This window comes from Spodoptera frugiperda, chromosome 14 (genome assembly GCF_023101765.2).
Source record: "Spodoptera frugiperda isolate SF20-4 chromosome 14, AGI-APGP_CSIRO_Sfru_2.0, whole genome shotgun sequence".
Classification (NCBI taxonomy): domain Eukaryota; kingdom Metazoa; phylum Arthropoda; class Insecta; order Lepidoptera; family Noctuidae; genus Spodoptera; species Spodoptera frugiperda.
The window spans coordinates 5,009,344-5,030,414 of NC_064225.1; the positions used below are offsets into that span (position 1 = coordinate 5,009,344).

The following is a 21,071-nucleotide window of genomic DNA, read 5'->3' on the forward strand; positions in this document are numbered from 1 at the left end:
TCAGAATCCAAACCGGGTGTATTCGTGTGATCACTCTGGCGGTTTTCAGATATAGATATTTAATGGTAATAATGTATCTTAATGAAAATAATTATATAGTATTTTTGAAATAGTATTTTTTTGTTATTTGCAATGAGATACTTATTTACCATTAAATACCTACACTTAAAAAGCGCCATGCTATGATACATATCTTTGTTACAATTATTATACAATATTTATTAAAATCTATGGCAAAGTTATCTTTTCGATAACTATCAATTAAGCTTAATTGCGCCATCATTTACGCATAAGAGTACTTAAGAGGACAACAACACACCTGTAATTTCTCTGGTGGCAGATCGTAAACTTTGTACCTACTTACCTAGTAGAAAAAGCTACAATTTAAAATCCTGATTAAATCTTCGATCACTAGCAAAACATGAAGCAATAGCAATTGCAATCAAAACACGTTCATATACAATTTTATCGATAAAATAAATCGATACAGCACACCACTAAACTGAGGTGTCACGCTATGAAAATGCGCGCTCGCATTTATAGGGCCGGATTTTGAAATTTAAACTCAATTTTATTTGATAACAATTTATATTAGTTCATTATTGTAACATTAAACGTGTGTTTAATTCATTTTAATTTAATATTAACACATGAAAGTAATAACTTCTTAGATTTGCACTTATGGCTAAATGTTTTTTGCAAGATACCCAACGGTAATTTGTCGTTTTCTTTATGATTTAATTTAACAAACTAACCGACTCAGAGACATTTAATAATTACTTAAACTATTCCTTAGTAACGATTTTGTATCGAAAACAATTACAAAGAACTAGGTTAAGTAACCATTAAATGACTAAGTACGGCGGTATGTATTATATAATTTATTGTACAACTGCTAAAAGTAAAAAACTATATTGAAATTTTCGTACGTAATAAAAATCAATCATCAAAATATTTCACACAAATACAAAAACGTACCTACTGTTAAAGAAACAACTAATAACAAAGAAAAAAAATACAGTTCTAAATACGTACTCACGGCTCAATAAAGAGGGTGGACCGTATCAAAAATATTATGAAATATTAGCATAATAGCGTACGACAAAATGCTTGAATTACAACTCCCTGTTTACTTCGACACGCTAAACCAGACTATAAAACTGTGAAACTCGACCGATTAACGTTAACGTTGCTTTCAAAATGAACGCTGGAAAAATGAAGGGCTCGTGGGTAAGGTACACATGGTTTTGGATACTGCTATGTTTATTTGTGATGCGTAGCTGAATGGGAAGGTAAAGCTTATTCGTGAATTTATTCAAATCTTCTATTTATGAGTATATTAATACAACAGGAGGTCCTAAGAGTATAGTGATTGTTTGATCTCCTGTCTGTACTACAGGAGGTCCTAAAATAGTATCTTAAAATATTAACGAAACGAGTAACGATGGAGTGCCTTGCTCGTTCTTCTCCATTCAAAGCTACACTTTGGAACGAGCACTTGACTTCACTGTTTCTTAAAATACTCAATTCCTTTAACACAACAGAACATAGGCGAATTTAAACCCCTAAGCAACCATGAGTAGCTAATTACTACAGAAAGAAATGATAGAGTTTATTGTATTATTAGATTTACTGTATTACAAAAACGAATGCGGAATTGCGTAACAAAATGGATTTGAAAGAACAAAACGATATTTATTATTAGAAATAGAGTCATAAGTATTAAGATAAGTCAGCTTAACTATTATAATAGAAACGTCAACTTTTACTGTCAACTGTCAAAAATATGACACGCAAGGCTGAATGATTGTAGACCTTTGCCTGTAATTTGAATGTTAGAATGAAATTGGATGAATGCGTCACAAATTTATTTTTGGCAGTAAAAGGGAAATTGAGTTAGATTCATTTTTGATTTTGTAAAGAAGCATAAATATGTTAATGAATTCTGAATGAAATATTGCATTATTGGGTTTTTAAAATATCTCAGCAGTTGCTTTACATTACCTAACTCAGGTTAGTTAGGTAATGTAAAGCAATAATCCTACCCCTTCTTGACTTCTCATTTCAAAGTCAAAGTCAAAATGATTTATTTTAAATAAACCAAGAAGGCCTTTTTGATTGCTCTTTTCAAAGTGTAGATTCCTATGGAGAAGAACGAGCAAAAATCTCCATAGATAACTCTTTTTCAATCAGATTCACCTATACCGATCTCTTCCATAGGAATAAAAGACGTGACATTATTTTGTATTCTCAATCATTAAGCAGATACCTATCACCAAATAAATGTAGTAATTTCAACTTTTTTAACTTCTTGAATTTAACCACTAAACGTAGACAGTGTACCCCTAAAATGCGTGACCACAGATTACGTTAAATATCCGTAACAAAAAAAAAATGGTTTCGCGTGAAACTCCTGCGTGCGTGTTATTAATAATTTGTGCATATTTTACACTTTTTAGATTTTTTATCGCGGCTTTGTGGTTCCATAGTCGAGTATTTTGAAAGAAGGAATGCTTAGCGAGATATTTTTAGTTGAATTTTGGACGGATAAAGTTAGGGTCATCAAGTTTTTTCTTGACTCTTGACTTCTATAGCATATTTCTCACGACTGCTGAAAATTAGATCACAATCGGTTCATCCGTTTGGAAGCTATGATCGCATGCAAAATAAATAAACACAGAATAATGCACGATAAATTTTTCTCACGTTTTATTAAAGGCGTTTGAAAATTGTATGAAAATTGGTATGTGTATTTACATTGTACACGTTTTTTGGTCCGGAGCTGCGGACTACCAAGCTGGTTTACCAGGGCTCCGGCTCGAAAAGCAGGAGTAGGACTGGGGTTATTTTAGTCAGTAAGAGTCTGACACTCCCTCTCGCCTCACTCAAGGCCAGAGAACTCATTGGATGTTCATCCCCCCTTAAAAAAACAACACCTTCCTTGACGAACAAGAACCATTATATTTTACTAGTTATACAACAGTAGTTAAAAGTTATAACTAAAGGGGGTACGTCTAACCATTGTATTTAACGATTATTGAAGTTTTATTCTGTCAAGGTTTTAATTTCAGGGTTATATTGTGAATGTTAGCAGTAATGGTTTGTATTGACGATTATATTTTATTCGTTTTACCTCCATTGGAAAAAGATTCATCAAAATGTAATTGTTATTTATTATTGTAACTGAGGTATAAATACTCATAACATCACGCCTTTCATGTCTAACGGGTGGAAAGGTAAACATAAATCTTTATATAATGAAACGCCCACTTGACACTGGATAAAAAGAAATAGAAATATAGATATTAATTTATCTTATCCTTGCACCAGATTTTATTTCACAATCCATGTCATTATTTATAAGAAGTTTATAAAAAAATATGCATGTATATTTTTATACTTATCCCGTACCGAAAGACCAACCCGAGACCTCATGCTCACTCTTTTCCCGAACCGAAAGACCAACCTGAGAACCTATTCTCATACACGCCAACAGATAATCTTCTTAAACCTAAAAACTTAATCCATCAGCAAAACTAAATAAAAATAAACCAACACAACAGCTAGACACAAAGAAAACAAACAAAGTCACCCATTACGATAGACATCTTTGAAAAAAACTGTGACATAATTAACCGCAAAATATACAAGTAAAGGATACTTCCACTGCTTATCTCTTCCACGAAAGATATATAGCGTTATAGTTGAAAACCATGAACTTAGAAACGGTGTTGATGTTCATTAGAAGTACTAAGGTAGGACTAATTTTATGATGGGGCCCAGTAGGGCTGAGGATTGCCTAGCGGGTTACCGGCTCCGGCTTGAAAAGTAGTAGTAGGAACGGGGTGGTTTTTGGTCAGTAAGAGTCTGACACTCTTTGTCGCCTCGCCCAAGGCAGGATTTTTTAAGGGGGAAAATCATCCAATCTATATTCTCTCGCCTTGGGTGAGACGTGAAGGAGTGTCACACTCTTAATGACTAAAAACCCCCCTGTTTCTACTACTGCTTTTCGAGCAGAAGTCCCGGTAACCCGTTAGGCAGGCAGTTAGTCTAGTACTAGACTCTAAATGTCACATTAGCTAGTGACTAAAGGAATTAGTGAAAAAAAAACGTGTACATATTTTAATTACTTTTTGTCTAAAGACAACAATAAGCGTAATTAATTACTATTTTCCTAATCACAATACCGTATCTACATTTTTGTGTATCCCGACTACATTCAGTAGCGAGCGACCACACGCGGATATCTTCACCCGTCCACGAAGTTAAATTATACGCCCCGACAAAACATTGTGCCTTCTCAATGGGTTCCGTAAGCTTTACATTAAATACCTTTTATATATTTTTGTTTTAATGTAAGGATTGGTGCAAGGAATTATCAGTCTTATTACTTTTGAGTACGATTGATAATGGTAACGAAAATTTGGCAATTTTTATTATGACAAAGTTGCTAATAAACAATTTGTACTAAAAGATATCAACTGTTCCTAAATCACATAGCTCAAAAACCTAAAAATTGTAAAAGAAAAACAAACACAAACCATCAAAAACAAAGCCGAACCACAATTAAAAACCATTAAATCAATCAACACTACCGTAAACTGGTAACAAAATTAATAAAACACTCAACGAAAAAGGGTTAAAACACACACGGATTATTCTTTTTAAAAAACACACTGGTTGAATTGATTAGCATAACCCAACGCCTTGGGACCCCCCGTGGGTCAACTCTCAATTAAGCCACTTGTCTTTTCACTCGCTCGGTGTGCAAACAGCCTTATCATGATCCCACCGGCTGACTTTATTTTCTGCAGAATTTTATACTAGACGCCTTTGGTGTAGAGTTTTTCGCTTCTGTTTTTACTAATGGTTTTTTGGTGACGTCATTTCTGTGGATTTGTTTAGGTTGAGTGTGGTAGTCTATTTGTTTTGTTAAAAGGTTAGAGTTTAGGATAATGAATTGCCTATTTTTATTCCAGGAAGGGTTAAGGAGACATTAGTATCTGTTAATAAAAATGTAAAGATAATTTTGTTTTCTTTTTGCCTTATAATATAATTCGCGAAATATGGCGAATATGGCGAATTGCATAATTCAAGATTGCATGTTTTTCGGGATTGAAGCTTTGTAAAAGTGATAAGACTTTTTTACGAATTAGATAATGTTACTTTAAAACAATAAAATATGCCAATGTACTGTAATTCTCTGAAATGTGAAACGTCTAATGTTAAGACCTTTTTTCGTGAAATCTTCTTGGGAGGTAAATGTTTTACGAAACAAGTTTACTGGAAACAAAGGGAATTCCTTCCTTCTGGAATCTATAGACTTTCAACCATGCTTAATGGTGTGAACGACAGTTAGAGTTGGTTGTAAATACTTATAGAAAACAAAATATTGCAATTGGGCTTATTAGATATTATTCAGGATACAATTTCAGACTTAAAGGTTTTACTAAAACTTCAAAACAAATATTCATTAGTACTTTACCATATCTAAAATCTACACTTAGGACCAAATCACTGGATTAGTGATATCTTATCGATTTGAAAGAACAAAATTCAAAATCAATATATTTCTCCGAAAATTGACGAAAGAATTTGACGACAATAAAACACAATTCACGTACATTTCCAAACAAAGCGATTTTACGAAAACCTGATCGGGAATCGAGATTCGATTTGATCGAAAAACGATTTTTAATTGTGGGCCGGGTTTTCGTACCTTAATTTATGGAAACACCCACCAGAACAGCCATATTTGTATTTATGTCTTTTGCCTTTCATGTTCTTTTTCGTTGCTCCGCCTCAAATAATGTTAATGCGAATGTCCATTGGACCAAAGGACCAAAATTTCCTTAATATTGTAAAGAAACAAACATAAAAAGACCAAATTATTTCCAAGAATTATTATTCACTAACTAAATTTATTCCTCGAATCAAAGGGCTGAAGCGGACATAGGAATATTATTAAATCACGCAATGATATTAGTCCCAATGAATAGAGAACAAATCCAATTTGCAACATAAGCTGATGTTTACAAGAATTTCGAAATAAAAAAAAACCTCAATTAATTATTATCACAGTCGCCGCGTCATGTGTCGCGGAATGCTGTTCTGCATGCTGCTATAGCATGGCTTGAAACTAGTCGAGTTCCTCGTCAAATAATAATAAAAACATAATAATTAAAAAACTTCAGTGTAACAACTATCCAAAGATCACAAAGACTCATACAACCGTTCGCTAGTTCCACAAGATACACCAAAACATTCTTCACTAGAAACCGTAACAAACAAACTATTTCGTTTTAACACCTTAACCTTTTTGTACGCAAATAATCCGCCTATCTCTCAAACAGATCTCCCTCATCAACACTATCCGTGCTAATATTTTCATAACCATCCATAAATTGAAGTATAATATCATATTTTAAGCCTACATTGTAAACACTGACAGGCATTTATGAGCTCTATCCCAAACCCATAAGAGTGGTTATCGTAATTCACGTTTTAAAGCCATAGAAAAACTTACACTGAGTATAACAACCGCCGAACTATTTTATCACCTACTCGTTTGGATATTTTTCATCATTAACTTTTTGTTTGTTTGTTGGTTAATGAAACATGTGCTAATAGGCATGTGCGGTTTAGCACAATGATCATTTACCAGTAACTATTGAATATATCTTCATTATCGTCGCTGGTAGCGTGGTCGCCTGGCTAGGAGTAGGGCGCGCGTTACACCGACGCGTGCTTGTTTACTCGTAGCTTTGTGGTACGGAATTGTTGGGTGGTGAATTTGAGTTGATTGAATTTAGTCATTAAATTGGAAAACATTTTTACAGCTATACAATTTTTATAGCCATTTTTTCGATGTTTACAGTTTACTTTTTTATTTATTTTTTTTTATTTTAATGTTCGTATATACTCATAAATTACAAATTCGTTTCATAAACGTGTCTACTAAAGTCACACTCATACTAAACAAAAATACACAAAGATACCAAAAGACCAAAATTACTGGTCCTTCGGTACAAAAACACATTTCCTCTACCTTCCATTACACTACATTGTGACACGCGCCATGCTTATACCGGGTAAGATAAAGATAGTGAGACACACCGCCAACGCCATCTCATTTGCATATATATACCACACAGCAAGACCACCCTTAGCTTAGATATCAGGCAATTTTCACCTCTTTTAGCACTTGGTTCAGGTTAGCTGATCTTCTCGTTTTTTGTACTTTATTTCTCTGTTTTGCTTTTTAATCATGGTTTATGGGTTTAATTTAGATCAGTTGGCTTAGTGTTGTGGGATTTTACACTTATTTATTTAGGTAGGAATCGGTAAATTATAGGGAGTTTTATAGTTTTAATTTCCAAGCCTGAAAAGAAACATATCTACATACTGTGTTAATGAAATTTTGAATTTTAGGTAGATATTACAATCGTGAAAAACCTTGTACATATTTAGTAGGAACAATTTGTTCTTTTTTGCTTAGTATTCTATTTATAACTATAATAATTGATTGGATCGAGAAGCAAGATATTATACTACAATAATTATGAATAACATTTATTATATTAATAATTCATGTTAATTTCTGGTCCTTCGTAATTGTAGCAGCTGTAAATGTGAATGGAAAAGTTTTATATTTCTTTTTAATAAGTTTATATAAAAATAAAAGACATTAGTTCTATTAATTCACATTAAAATATTCTAGCACAATTATTAGAAAGTTAAACTTGTTTTGAACTATAACGTGGTAAGTATAAAGTTCAAAAAAATATATTTTTCTAAAAATTACAAACTACTAGCTCGTAATCGAGTAATTCCAAGAGTAATTCTTCAATGGCATAATTAAAGTAAGAATAGTTCTTGAGAAAAGCAATTTGTATCTCTTAGAAGTAATTGAATACTGGTGAGGACAAATGAGGCTCTTTAAGAGAGGTGGTGAATTAAAACCTTAAGAATAAATATTTGGTCCTTTGGTACGATTCTTAACTCTTGTATATTCTTATAACAATATCAGTTAATGCATTTCACGATATGAAGTTAAAAGATGGGTAAATAAAGTACATATACGCAAACGAATATATATAACTAAATCATTTATTCTTGTTTGGATGAAAGATGCTGTTTTGCTTCTCATTATTTTCTGTTTAAATATTTTTAATACTTTTTATTTCTATGTTGTAAATCATAGCGCCAAGATTAGAGTTGTAGGTATGTTAGAGAATAATTTGTCTTGTCTTTATTAGTATAATTAGCAGGAAATATCTGTCACACATACTACATCCTTCTTTAAAGAAAATAATAACATGCAAAGCGACTCTTCAAGGCCTACATTTAGCAAAATTTCCTTTATAAATTTGAAACACGTAACTTAAAAAAAAATAGCAACAAATTTTATCAGAGCGTCCATAAAACCCAAAGTTCTAATTAAGCGACTAACAGCGACTTGAAAAAAAACCGGCTCTCGTTATTTAGTTTGACATAAGGAAAACTGTGGAAAATTTGCATTTTCGTGCCGCATGAAACTCGCTTGATACGGGTGGAGGTTTTAAAACACTAAAATTTTTTAATGAATTCGCACTAAGATTTACATGCGCGGGCTTTAAGTAAGGTGCTCCAATTTCATAATTAATACAGTACACTTGGTGAAAAAAGTGTTCGTACAGTGATTTTTATTTTGTTCTACGTTACAGGTACATTGTATTTGTTTTCGGTCGGCCGTTCGTTCTATTTTATTGCGTTCGTATTTGCATTTTAGATTTTGCTACATTGTTGTGCATGTTGGTTGATGGTTAATTATGAAAATCTGTTGTTATACCTAATGTGTTTAGGTAAACGGTAGATGCTTTTCATTTGTAGCTTTTTAATACATTAAAGTCTTTAATCAACCTTTAGGAACGAAGTAGCAGTACAAGGAATAAGAAAACAGTCATTATTACTTACAAATTTTCATTTAACGGTAATTAAGACAATAAATCTTTTAACAAATACATTCTGTCATTTTACTACAATAAAGCCCACCTTAAACCAAACACATTCTTATTGAAATATCTACAGAAAACGATGAAGTCCTTCATGAGGGCAAAAGGACCAAAAATGACGGTCGCGCGTCGTGCCATCCGATCACCACCGTCGGCGCCCTCTGGCGGCCATCATTACCTTCCAATTATTTAAACAAGACGGCAATGACCAACAATTTCAATGTGCCGGTAGCCAAACTTGAAACTCATTACAATTTGTGCTTGTTTTTAAATTAGGGTCGCAACTTAGTTATATGAAGTTTGAATTATGTAACTTGTAACTTAATGTAATAGGTATTGTACGGCGTTTATTTTTGTATGTAAGGCGTGTCGGTTTATGTATGTGACTGGATTGTTTTTTGTTGCAGTATAGATAGTAATTAATATTTAGACTTATGCGATAATTAAATGTATTTATTTAAGAGATCATATTGGAACTTGCAAGTTTCGAATACACGTGCTTGATAAGCACCTGTAACCTGTCTGCTTCCAGTACTACAAGTAAACATAATTTGGTTCCAACATTAGAGGAAAAATGAGAATCTGCTAGAATTTATGAGCAACTGATATGGCTCCAAGTCAAAATCTACAAAGTTGCGGAAATAATATTATTATTCATTATTTTAATTGACGCATGCTTGATTAGATGATGTAACGTGATATTTTCAACCATCTCTAATTTACTGCTATCTATTCGATTTACTTATTATTGCAGAATGTTTAAATCATTTATGAGCATTTCATAATGTAATCCATAATGCCATCAATTACCTGTAATTTTACTCTGATTGGTTTGCGTTTTTCAATCATTCATTTGTAATGAGAATCTAGAACTGATTTTATTCTTCCAATAATCAGACTGAGAGACATCTCTCAATCTCGATGACAAAACAGTGAAATCAAAATACAATCACATACAAAAGTCAAAACAAAATAACAACAATTAATGTAATGAGCGTGTGTGAACAACCGTCCAGTTTTGGCATACCGTCGCGTCTTTGAGCTCCTAAATAATTGTCCTCCAGTACAAATCTACCTCTCGTTCTAAAGAAAATATTCGTTATTCAAGATCAGATTATAATGGAGAATTTTCATCTTTGAGTTCCTTAATAATTGTTCAAAGAAATCCAGTATAAAACTATCTCTCATAGTGAAGAATATATTCGTTTTTCAAGGTCAGGTTATAATGGGAGATTACGATATTTTTTTTAATTTTGTTAAAAACATTGCCCCCATACTAGGATTTTCTCCTGTGTCGTGGGTGCGTTTACAAACATACAAGTTCACATGCACATGACACTTAGACCCGAAACAACAATTTGTGGATCACACAAAGAGTTGCTCCGCTACACGTTGCACGGCAGCCAGTTGCCCAGCCACCGCGCCAACCGTGCAGTCGACTTTGCCGTCCTTTGAAGAATAATGATGGTGCAATTTCATCTTAAGTCCACTTACGTCTTTTCGGAAACAATGCGAAATGAACTGACCAATAATAATGGTCCTGACAGCTGTGTCGTATCTGTAATTGATACTGTAGTAAAGTAATTGGATTGTTGCGTAATTTTCGGTTGGTATTTAGGGAATTACATCGTAATTGATTATTGTAGTACGTGTGGTTTTGGATGTGGTTAGTTCAGTACGTGTGGTGGAGACTGAATGGCTCCGGAATGGAAGTTTGAAAGTTAATTGTTATTAGTTCTTCACATTATATGTCTTATTTAATTAGGTAGATAATAAGTTGTTTCATAATGATAATATTCTACTATGCAGAACTATATACATTTGTTATTTTTGTTAATTACTTAGCGAGGATGCTTTCAATACTAGTTCATTCATTTCATTGTTTACCTGTCTAGACGTTTACTAAGAGAGTAGGTAAGTAATAAAGTCACAGAGATCTTTAGCAAATACTGCATAGCATGTAATTAATATATTCCATAACATGTAATTAATATAATCCAGTAACATACTATCCGCCAAAAACAAAAATCTATCTGCAAATCGTAATACAATCACTATTCTAACCTTTTATGCATAAAAACACTTTACTACACATTAATTCAACAAGCAACATAACCAGTGTTCACTTGCACCATTTATGGCTATAAATCACTTGTGTATGTATTCATTAAATCAACCCCTAGCCTCGAGGCACCCCTAACTCGACCCCCAACACCGATACACCGACCGAATGCCATCAACCGTAATATCATAATTAAAGTGACATAAAAAATAATTATAAACGTTTTGTGCGCGATTGTACTTCATGCCTCTAAGTTATAGCCCAAGGAATAACATTTTCGATATAAATTTTTAAAACTACGTTTAGTATGTCATATTCGGTAACAAAGTTCTTTTTTTTTAAAGGGGTTTTTAATATTTTCAGTTTTTAGAATAAGTTATATCCCTTGGTCACACGATTTTTGTGAAGATTTAATTAGTTTGAGTAAAAATCTTGTTATTTTTTTTGTGACTTTGGTTGGCACGCTAGATTTAGCGGGTGGTTACTTATTCCACTAAAGGATTGGACAAAAGTGCGGATGGTGTGAATATACATTAAGCAGAGCAGTGTAGGGCAAAGCTGACTAGTTCTGCCCGCAGCTTAATGAGATAAAAATAAGACCCTGTATTATTCCAGATTCCAAATTTCCAATACGTGCGATTACGTTGCGACGAAGAAAAAGACAGTTGTTTAGAACTATATAGAAATAGAGTGTGTTTTATGCTTAACCCGTAGTATGCTGGAGTATAGATCTACGCAAGACATAATGAGTTTTCTATTGTGTCTCATATACCGACAGACGACAGGTTAACCTATTTATTTCTTCTTTCTTAAAACGATAATAAAGCTATATATTTATTTTTATTATTAAGTAGTAATTATTGCATAAAATTAATTGTTTTATTTCACATTTCCGTCACGGTTTTGTTTGTAACGCGAGTAGATCTCGGAGTGGTTACAACAATAGCGCCTGGTCACGGAAGGCTATAACTTGTTCGAATTATAATCATACATTATGTTTCGTTATTATGCTTACTCGAATAGGGATGATGACGGGGTATGAAAATTAAAAATCTATTTAGTCCGTCGGTTAGGTAATGAAAAAATATTAGACGCGTATTTTTTATATTGTCATAAAAGATAACAATACTTAGATAAAACGAATCAAAGTTTAGGAGTGGGAGCAAATACGTCATTTCTACGTATAAAACGTACCTTGAATCTACCTAGAAGCCTATCCGTGAACCGAATCATGGAATTCGGTACGTAGGCTATTTGATCTACCTATAGATGTCAGATGACTGCAGTCCAACTCCAGCCTTCATTAAGTATCTAATAATGACTTTTGATTACAATTGTCTGAATATTTATTATGGCAAAAAGTCTTCTATACAAAACGACCCCCCTTTACATAAACTTCATTGAACCTTTAGAGAGATGATGAGACCTCAAAGATGAGAGCTTTCATTACCTTCTCAGTCCTGACAAATTAGCGTCAAATTAAGACTCGCGTCTCTAAGAACAGCAGCCGCGCAGCTGTCTCGTCTTAATAACTGCAAGGGATGTAATTTTCTGCACCGTTCGAACCCTCGAGGCTGCAAATTAGGTCCTAACATCTCACACCTTAACACTCTCATTTGAACACTTTTCGCAAATTTGACAATAACTACTGTTAGTTGACACCATACGCCGAGCCGACGGGTATCGCCCGCAAGCAGAATTACGACAAACTATCTATTACAGTCCAAAAACTAAGCCTCACTTAACAATTCAAACTAAACTATATTCTCTGAACCGCAAATATAACTTTGTAAAACACCAGACATCCTCTCGCTTTCGTCAAATTCTTTGCTTTAATAGCAGAGAACGATTCATTTAAGGTGTTTTGCCTCACATTTGGTGCTAAGTGCGCCGAATTACAGGGCGAATGCGTACAAAAGTGCGAAAATTGGGTGCTAAAAGTGCGAGCTGGTGATTACAGGCTCGTTATGTTCAGACGAAGTGTGGAGAACACGCGACCAATGGAATCGAAACCGATACTTTGATTACAGTAGCTGAAGGAAGCACGACTTAGCGCTAAGTAACTTAAATTATTGTGAAGGCACCGCTTTCTGAAGAAAGGGTTTTAACGATGGAAATAATGAGCAGTGAACAGTAGCGTATGAAAGAAAAAATCGGTGAAATTATTTTACAAACTTTGACTGACATTTTACATTTATTAAGACTGGACGAAATAGTGTTAAGAAAACAATTAAATTAGTTTAAAACTAGTAAATGAAAAAAAAACGACTTTTGAAGCTCTTTATGCTCAGCAGAACATTTTTATAGACATCAACTTTAACACACTTTACTATCACATTTCAGAAGCGAAACCCAAAGAATATAGAGCAAGAAACCTCTAAACCGCGATAACATAACAACAAGCCTTTAATACAATCGTATATGTCACAAGTAATCCTAAAATTATAACATGTTACGTTTAAATACAGTATTAACACGAGTCTAGCCGACTAAACGGTTTAGTCCAGCCCCCGCTTGATTTTTACGACACTTCCACACATAAAACTCAGTAAATAGCTTAATAAATATACTGAACGTTTATATTTCTAACTAGTGCGGCTACTTGGGTTCGTTTGGTTTCGTATTTTTATAATAGAAAACAACATTTCTGTTAAAAATAAAAGAGAAATAATAATAAAATACTTAAAAAACTGCAAACATTTTCATGTTTACAAAAGAGATTTTGAGCAAAATAGAATAGAGTTTCTTTGAGATTAGTAATGTTTTTCTACATTTTATACAGTAAAAGGGTAAGGGTAAAAGAGAGGCTATCAGATCATCTGATGGTAAGTTATAGTCACCCATAGACACGCACAACACAAAAGGTGCTGTTCCAAGTTTTTTGTTTAAACATTGTTCCACACTAACATATGAACAAATTCTTTTACATGCATAACACACCCAGATATAGTATATGACATATATGTACATTTATCGGTGCATATAACGTTTATAAGATTGACCAGTCAACAAGGATTGTAGCGAGGTTGACTGTCTAGGGCGCGGCCTGAATAAATTGACCGATTTCATAATAACGTGGTAAATAATAAATCAATCGACTCATTTATGCATAGTTTACTTTAATAGGACTTGATATAATGTATTATATGTTATTGTATAACTCGATTTATCTTTATGTTAAAAGTTGTGTGAAATTTTCTTCGATCCTAAGGACCAAAAACTGCAATGAATTTGGTCCTTTGAGTGCCTAGTGATATTTTTTTAAATAAATATTATATTACCATTGAAGAGGTATTAGGCCAATGCGCCATTATAATAAGAGACGTATGATATAAATAAATAGCATAACGTGGGGTTTTATATTTTACTAATATTATAAATGCGAATGTTTATGAGTTTGTATATTAGTGTGTAAATGTCTATGTCTATGTTTGTTACTCAATCACGTCAAAATGGCTGAAGGGAACAGAATAAATTGAAACAGGAATAGATTATGGTCTGGAATAACACATAGGCATTTATCCCACCGGAACGCGTACGAAGCCGCAAGCAGAAGCTAGTTTAACATATACCATCCACAGAGTAAAGGTATGAGCTTAATTTATAAAAAAGTCTATAACTTCAGTCAATTTTTAAGTTGCAAACAGTAATGGGATATGAATGGAGAAAAGCTCTACTAGTTTCTAGTAACAGAGGGTCTCTTCATCATGAGCATTTTTTAGTTAATTTAGTTATGTTTCACGTTAGTTATTATTAAAAAAAGCAAAGCAAAAATAGGATAACCCCATTACAGGATATTAATAACATGAAGTAGTTGTTTCATTACCTTTACCTAGTTCTCTTGAGAATAAAACAAGTGACATAAAATTTTAAATAGTTTTCAAGCGAAATCTTCCTTATATATCATCAAAGTTTCATCCACCAATAGTAAAGTCATTCACACTGCGGAATTATTAACGTTTTCTTTGTCGGTGGGAACTTAGAGTGGTGTATCAAACCATGTAAAGCTATATGATTCGCATTTATCCACTGCGAATTAAGCGGTTCGATCAAAGTCGCCGCCTCGCTTTGATGTTTGGTGTAAGGTAAAGATTAGACGCTTTTAACTAACTGTTTATGTTTACTGGATTTTTTGTTTTATGTTTATGGAAGATTTTTGAGGTTTAAGGAATTTTGTTTTGTAGAAATAATGGTTGGTTATGATATGCATGTGTTATGTTGTTTTTGTTATTTCTTTCTTTTTGAGTAATTATGTGTAAATATGAGGGGTAAATTAGGTAAGGAAAAATTGAGTATAAAAAATATTGGATCTTTAGTTAAGGACTTATTTTAAAGCTTGATGTTACGCAATTTACTAAAATAATTAAACATACATATAACATAATTTTTTTTTTAACTAACAACAGTAGAGCCAGGAGTATATTGCTTTTTTGTCGGGGAAAATCATGCGGTGACTTCTCCGCATTAAGTGAGGTGAGAGGGAGTGTCAGACTCTTACTAACTAAAATCCACCCGTTACTACTTCTGCTCTTTCTAGCCGGAGCCTCGCTACCCCGGTAATCTAAACCACCGGGTTGTGTTGTAAAAATAAAGTTTAAGACTTCAATTATCACAGTTGCTCTCACAATCTTTAGATCACAATTTTCCACGCCAATCGCACCCGCTTATTTCTTGATCCATAAAATTAGTTAGGCACAGATTAAAAACCGTACCACAGACTAAAACAATAGCTGATAATAGACAAGGGAACTTTAGTCACACGGAGTGACACACCGTGACGGTAAAAAGGTACACATAGTTATAATAATTGTCTATGTTTTAAAAAAAAATATTCGTCCACGGTTCATGGTTTAAGTGGTTGATAAAGATATTTTTTATGTAAAATTTTAATTAAATAATGCTCAGACGTTATTGAAGATTTTTAATTAATGAATACTCTTACTGTTTTACTGGATTCATTAGTATTATGTAATAAAGTAAGCGTTTCATTAGGATTAACTGTGGGCTCTATGTCTTATGGTGGTTATAAAATGTACTGGTTGGTTGTATGTAGGCATTACAGGATCACTCCTGTTTGATCAGCAAATATGTTTATTTCGCCTACTTTTCTACTGTTATTAGAACTACTTTTTTGTTCTTAACCAAACCTTTAACCTCTCAGAACGCTAAAAAGATTTTTTTCTTATATTGAAGTTTGTGCAGGTCCTGACAGCAGATGAAAAATCAATCTCTGTAAAAATTCTATCTATTCGTTCTTCAAATGTTTTCTCAATTAGCTTTTGGAGGTTGCACTAAGTTTTAAATAGATTTGGATATTTAATATGGAGCGACTGTCATTTACCCTCCACAGCCTGCTTAGATATATGATAACACATTGTATTTTCTACCAGTTTGTCTAAATGAATATCTTAAAAATAGAAACTCATTATTTTTAAGAATATCATAGAACGGCAGATAATATTTATACGATTGAGGATTGCACAGAATCGGAAAATAACAGAAAATCTGTAAAAACGTAGCAGTGGGTAAACCTGGACTGAAATTGCAAAGATCTGTAGATGTACTAACCAGTAACGATATTTTATTGCTAAAACTATGTTATCATTCAAGGCCATATCTAAATGAATATTCGTATTTTCTTATGAATGCATAATTTTCTTAATAAGACCTAAAACCGTTACTGTTATTTAGGAAAATATTTCCAAACTGTAACGTATTACAATATCTATTAGAAATTAGAGATTCAAATTATTTTATTCCTATAGTATTAAACTTCAAGGAAAAATTCTTAATAAAAGAATAGTTATTATTGAACGTAATTTATCTACAACAATTCAAATATAAGAATAAAAAATTCGAATACAAAAATAATAATAAAACATGTTGTTTTATTAACATAGTATTTGTGTGAATTAATTGTAACAATACAACATGTAAAATTAAAAAAAAATGCACGTAAACAAGGAAATTATTAAAAAAAACAATACCCTTCCTACAGTCGGGGAAAAATCAACACACAGGTTTCGCAAACATGAAAATATTTGTATAAGTCAAAATAAATAACTTCCTAAATTACCCTAAAATAGGGATTTTCATATGCGGCAAGCTAATTCCAAAGATACCCTTATCAATGAAGACATCGGGAGCGCGCGTTGATGTCTTTTTCTTGACAGTAAAATGAGATAATTAAAAAAGTTCAAAGGATAACGAAATGAATCGGATTCTTTATTGTGTTTTACTTAGCATTTGTTTATTTATTGGATTCCTATTTTTATTAATTGTAATGTTTTATGAAAATAGTTTTGTTCCGTGCTGACACATTTTGTCCTATAAAGTAATTCCTTATTTCTTATTTACTAAATTCTTATAAATCTTAAATTTTAAAGTACAATTGTTTGTAAGCTGTAATTAGAAAACCATAAAAGATGCCAGAATATAAAATGATCATACTCACCCTCTCACTCCAAAACAAACAGTTTCAAAAAAATCTAATTAAAACAATTTCAAGTCCATTATTCAGTCTAAAAAGTTCACTACAAAAGAGTCCTTGACAAAAAAGTTTCTAACCAACTCAAACTTCACAGAACAAAAAACTAATTTAATTCCAAATTCGAATTCACACGAAAAAAGAAAACACATGGAAAGCGGCAGTTCCGAATTCAAAAAGCGTGCGTTCGGTTGTGCTTCACGCGTAAGCTCAACGCGATGCGTGGAGCGGTTGTAACGGACGGACCGTGTCCGTGGCCCCGCCCACCGCGACCGAACCGGAGGGGATACACCTCTTAGCTTCTTCACACTTCCCTCATACCTACTAGAAGGACCAGTTTCTCTTGACCTACCACGCCCCGAAGGACCAAATCAAATACAGACTTCAGAGACGCAATTCAACACTTTTCACAGCTCTTTGTTAATTGGACGACGTTTGTAACGGATTAATAAGATGGTGCGAGCGATTTTAAACTGTATGGTGATAGAAATAAAAGCTATTTGATTGGTTATTTATATCGGTTGGTGAATGTCGAGTATTCTCGGGGCGGAGAGCTAAAGACTGTTAAATAGATAACGTTGCATATAGATTCGTGGATGTTATAGCTAGCGAGGCAAATGTAAGCTCAATAAGAAGGTCGCCGATTTAGTTATTTGAGACGTTAAAACGTTTGATTAAAAGAGAAATTTGAATAAAATGCTAATTTCTATGTTTAGCAACGGAATAAAATTTTAAGCGTTGTTCGTTTCTGTTAGTAAATGTGCTTGTAGTGAGAACATCGTTTTTGTTAATGGTTAATAAATAAATCGCATGTCAATTTATGCTGAGTATATATTTTAGCCTACGTATAAAACACTGAGACTAATCTGAGCGTTCATTTCTCTAAGGACTTATTAAGAAATTGTCAACTATTTTTATTACTTACCTAAAGAATTAGTGCCTTGACAGGCACAAATTAAGTGCCTATTCTCGTTTCATTAATCATAAGGATAGAGTACCTATGTTAAAATCAAATCCCTATCATATCATCATGTATTTTTGACACTTGGAAGTTAAATGTCACTTATAATATTAATCTATCGTAATTGGTACAGGATTTCTAAATTATAGTACACCATAATCATCATTATAATCCCTACTTTAGTTATACCAATAATACCTATTAGTTACAGAAATTGTTAACTGTTACATATTTTATTTATATTATCAGTGGCAAGCTGGCCACTTATAAGAATAGAAACTATTTTATGATCTTCTTTTGTTTATTAAATATATTCAGTTTGCTTCTGACTATAATTATGTTTGATTTACATGTTAAATTATTTCAACAATATATATCTATATATTTAAAATATATAACATTAATCATGCCATCTCCTACGCCAAACAACTTAAGACACTCACACTACATTTATAAAAAAAAAAATAAAGCTTTATTCATCTAATACATGCCCCTGAAATGAATACGTATGTAAGCATATTACAATGTACAAGGCGACATTAGTGTCATTTATCGAGCGCGAAGCTGTAACCGCCCGTCATGCTACGCGTCCATCCGTCTGTCTGGCTCATTGTGTCGGTACAAGGGAGTACAGGACTGCGGTTTCATTACCTCATTCATTGCCTCTACACTTTGTAATTGCTTGCATGCAGGCTAAGAAGCAAGAATGTAGAGGAAGCTCAATTTCCAATATTGAACTATAGTGGGCTATAATAGCGATGACAAATAATTACAAAATGACTACTATGTATTACCGGCGTCAAACAAGGCTGATGTTGTGTTTCATTACTATCAAGACTGCTAGTTTGCCACCTTCTCCAATAAAAAAACGAACTTGTAACTATACTGTAAGCTTTCCTACTCAAATACTCAACTTAAACATATTCGTTTATATCATACAAACTTCACACCCATCGCGTATCAAAAGACCAAAAACCCAAACGTTCACTTCTAACTCAAATATCCGCTACCACCTACAACTTGGTAACTATCACAGGACATAGCGACATACGACACGGTATTTAAACACGATATGTGTCTGTCTGTGCGTCCGTCGCGCCTATATGCGACGCTCATTGCTCAGTAAACTGAACTATAACAAGCGTAGTAATGTATTAACTAGTCTAGCTGTTGTTTATGGGAAAATGGACTTTAAAAGCGGGGTTTTATGGTTGGTAGATTTTAATTTTGTTTGGTTAATTCGGTTTTTATTTTGCTCTTATTTTTAGAACACAATAAAGCATTATTTAAACGGAGAATTTTTCTATACTGTCGTTGTTTAAACTGCTAACAATTGAAGTCCTTAAACTTCTTAATAGAACAAGTACATATATAGTTTATTTTGGCAATCTAAGTTCACAAAATTTCTGAAAATGTAAAATGATCCTGATTTGACTCTTGAATCTAACTCCTGAATCTTCAAAAATAATACGTGTACCCAGTATTTAGTAAATAGGCATATCCTAGATCATGTACAAATGTGTAGGTAAGACTTATAATATTAGCTAAAAGTGAAATCGCAAATATTTCAACGAGGGTCAAGTTTTTTTTTTCAAGGGTGGTCAAGGGGGAATGTCATCCAGTGGCTTCTCCCGCCTTGGACGAGGCGAAAGGAAGTGTTAAGCTCTTACCTACTAAAAACTACTCCTGCTTTTCGAACCGGGGCATTATGATGTCACCATCTGAAGACTCTTGATTCATGACACATTACTGATAAAATATGTTAATACATCCTTTATTTACACGTAGGTTACTCAAATAAATACATACCCAACAAGAATTACAGGTCATTATAATAATTTACACATAAACTTTCACCATCAATAAATTTAAATTTCCTTTTAAAATAAATAAGAAATAATAAAAAAACCTATGGGCAGTTAATTTCAGAAACACAATAGCCCAATATTCTTACACGGATGTGAGTAACAAAACCGCAAATGAGTGTTACGTATAATAAAATAAAAAAAAGACAAGAAATTTTTTCCAGGTGTTTGTAATTAGTGCACCAAAGTGTTTGTTCGAGTGCGTCGCTCTATCTGAAGAACAATCTGCGTTGTTGTGGCCACCCTCAAATTATAGGGGAATTACTGGACACTGCTCTTGGGTGCTAGGTACACTTCGGACTTGGGGCTCCTTGGTGACAATTTATTTAATACTTGAGGAAAGTCAGAAAGAAGAATCTCTTTCTACTTTGTTTGGTTATTTGAGTAAAATGTTTTAATTTTTTAGGTAAAAACTATTTTGAAATTATAGTAATGATCAATTTTTAAGTCGAATAAGTAATGATAAAGTATTAATTTCCCTTCTTACCTACATGAGATAAAAATAATTTAGATATAATAATATTGTTGCACTGTTTAGTAAAAAATGTATGGAAAAGCATTATAAGATTAAATTCACATCATACAGAGAATATTCTGAAAAACAACGGCTTTTCTTTCTCTTTTATTTTACATTAACAGAACTACAATATTTAACGTTTATAGTAATCAATTCCATAATTTCATCATCGTAATCTATTCGTAC

The 21,071-nt window shown here is 33.0% G+C and overlaps 1 protein-coding gene across 1 annotated transcript in view; it reads right to left on the reverse strand.

The window, feature by feature from the left end:
• The window catches only part of LOC118279398 (paired box pox-neuro protein), a 63,639-nt gene extending 45,466 nt beyond the window's left edge, over positions 1-18,173 (reverse strand). The window contains exon 1 of the mRNA XM_050698431.1: positions 17,510-18,173. The gene's annotated coding sequence lies outside the window, so the exon portion shown is untranslated. The remainder of the gene's footprint in view (positions 1-17,509) is intronic.
• Between the last annotated feature and the right edge of the window lie 2,898 nt (positions 18,174-21,071).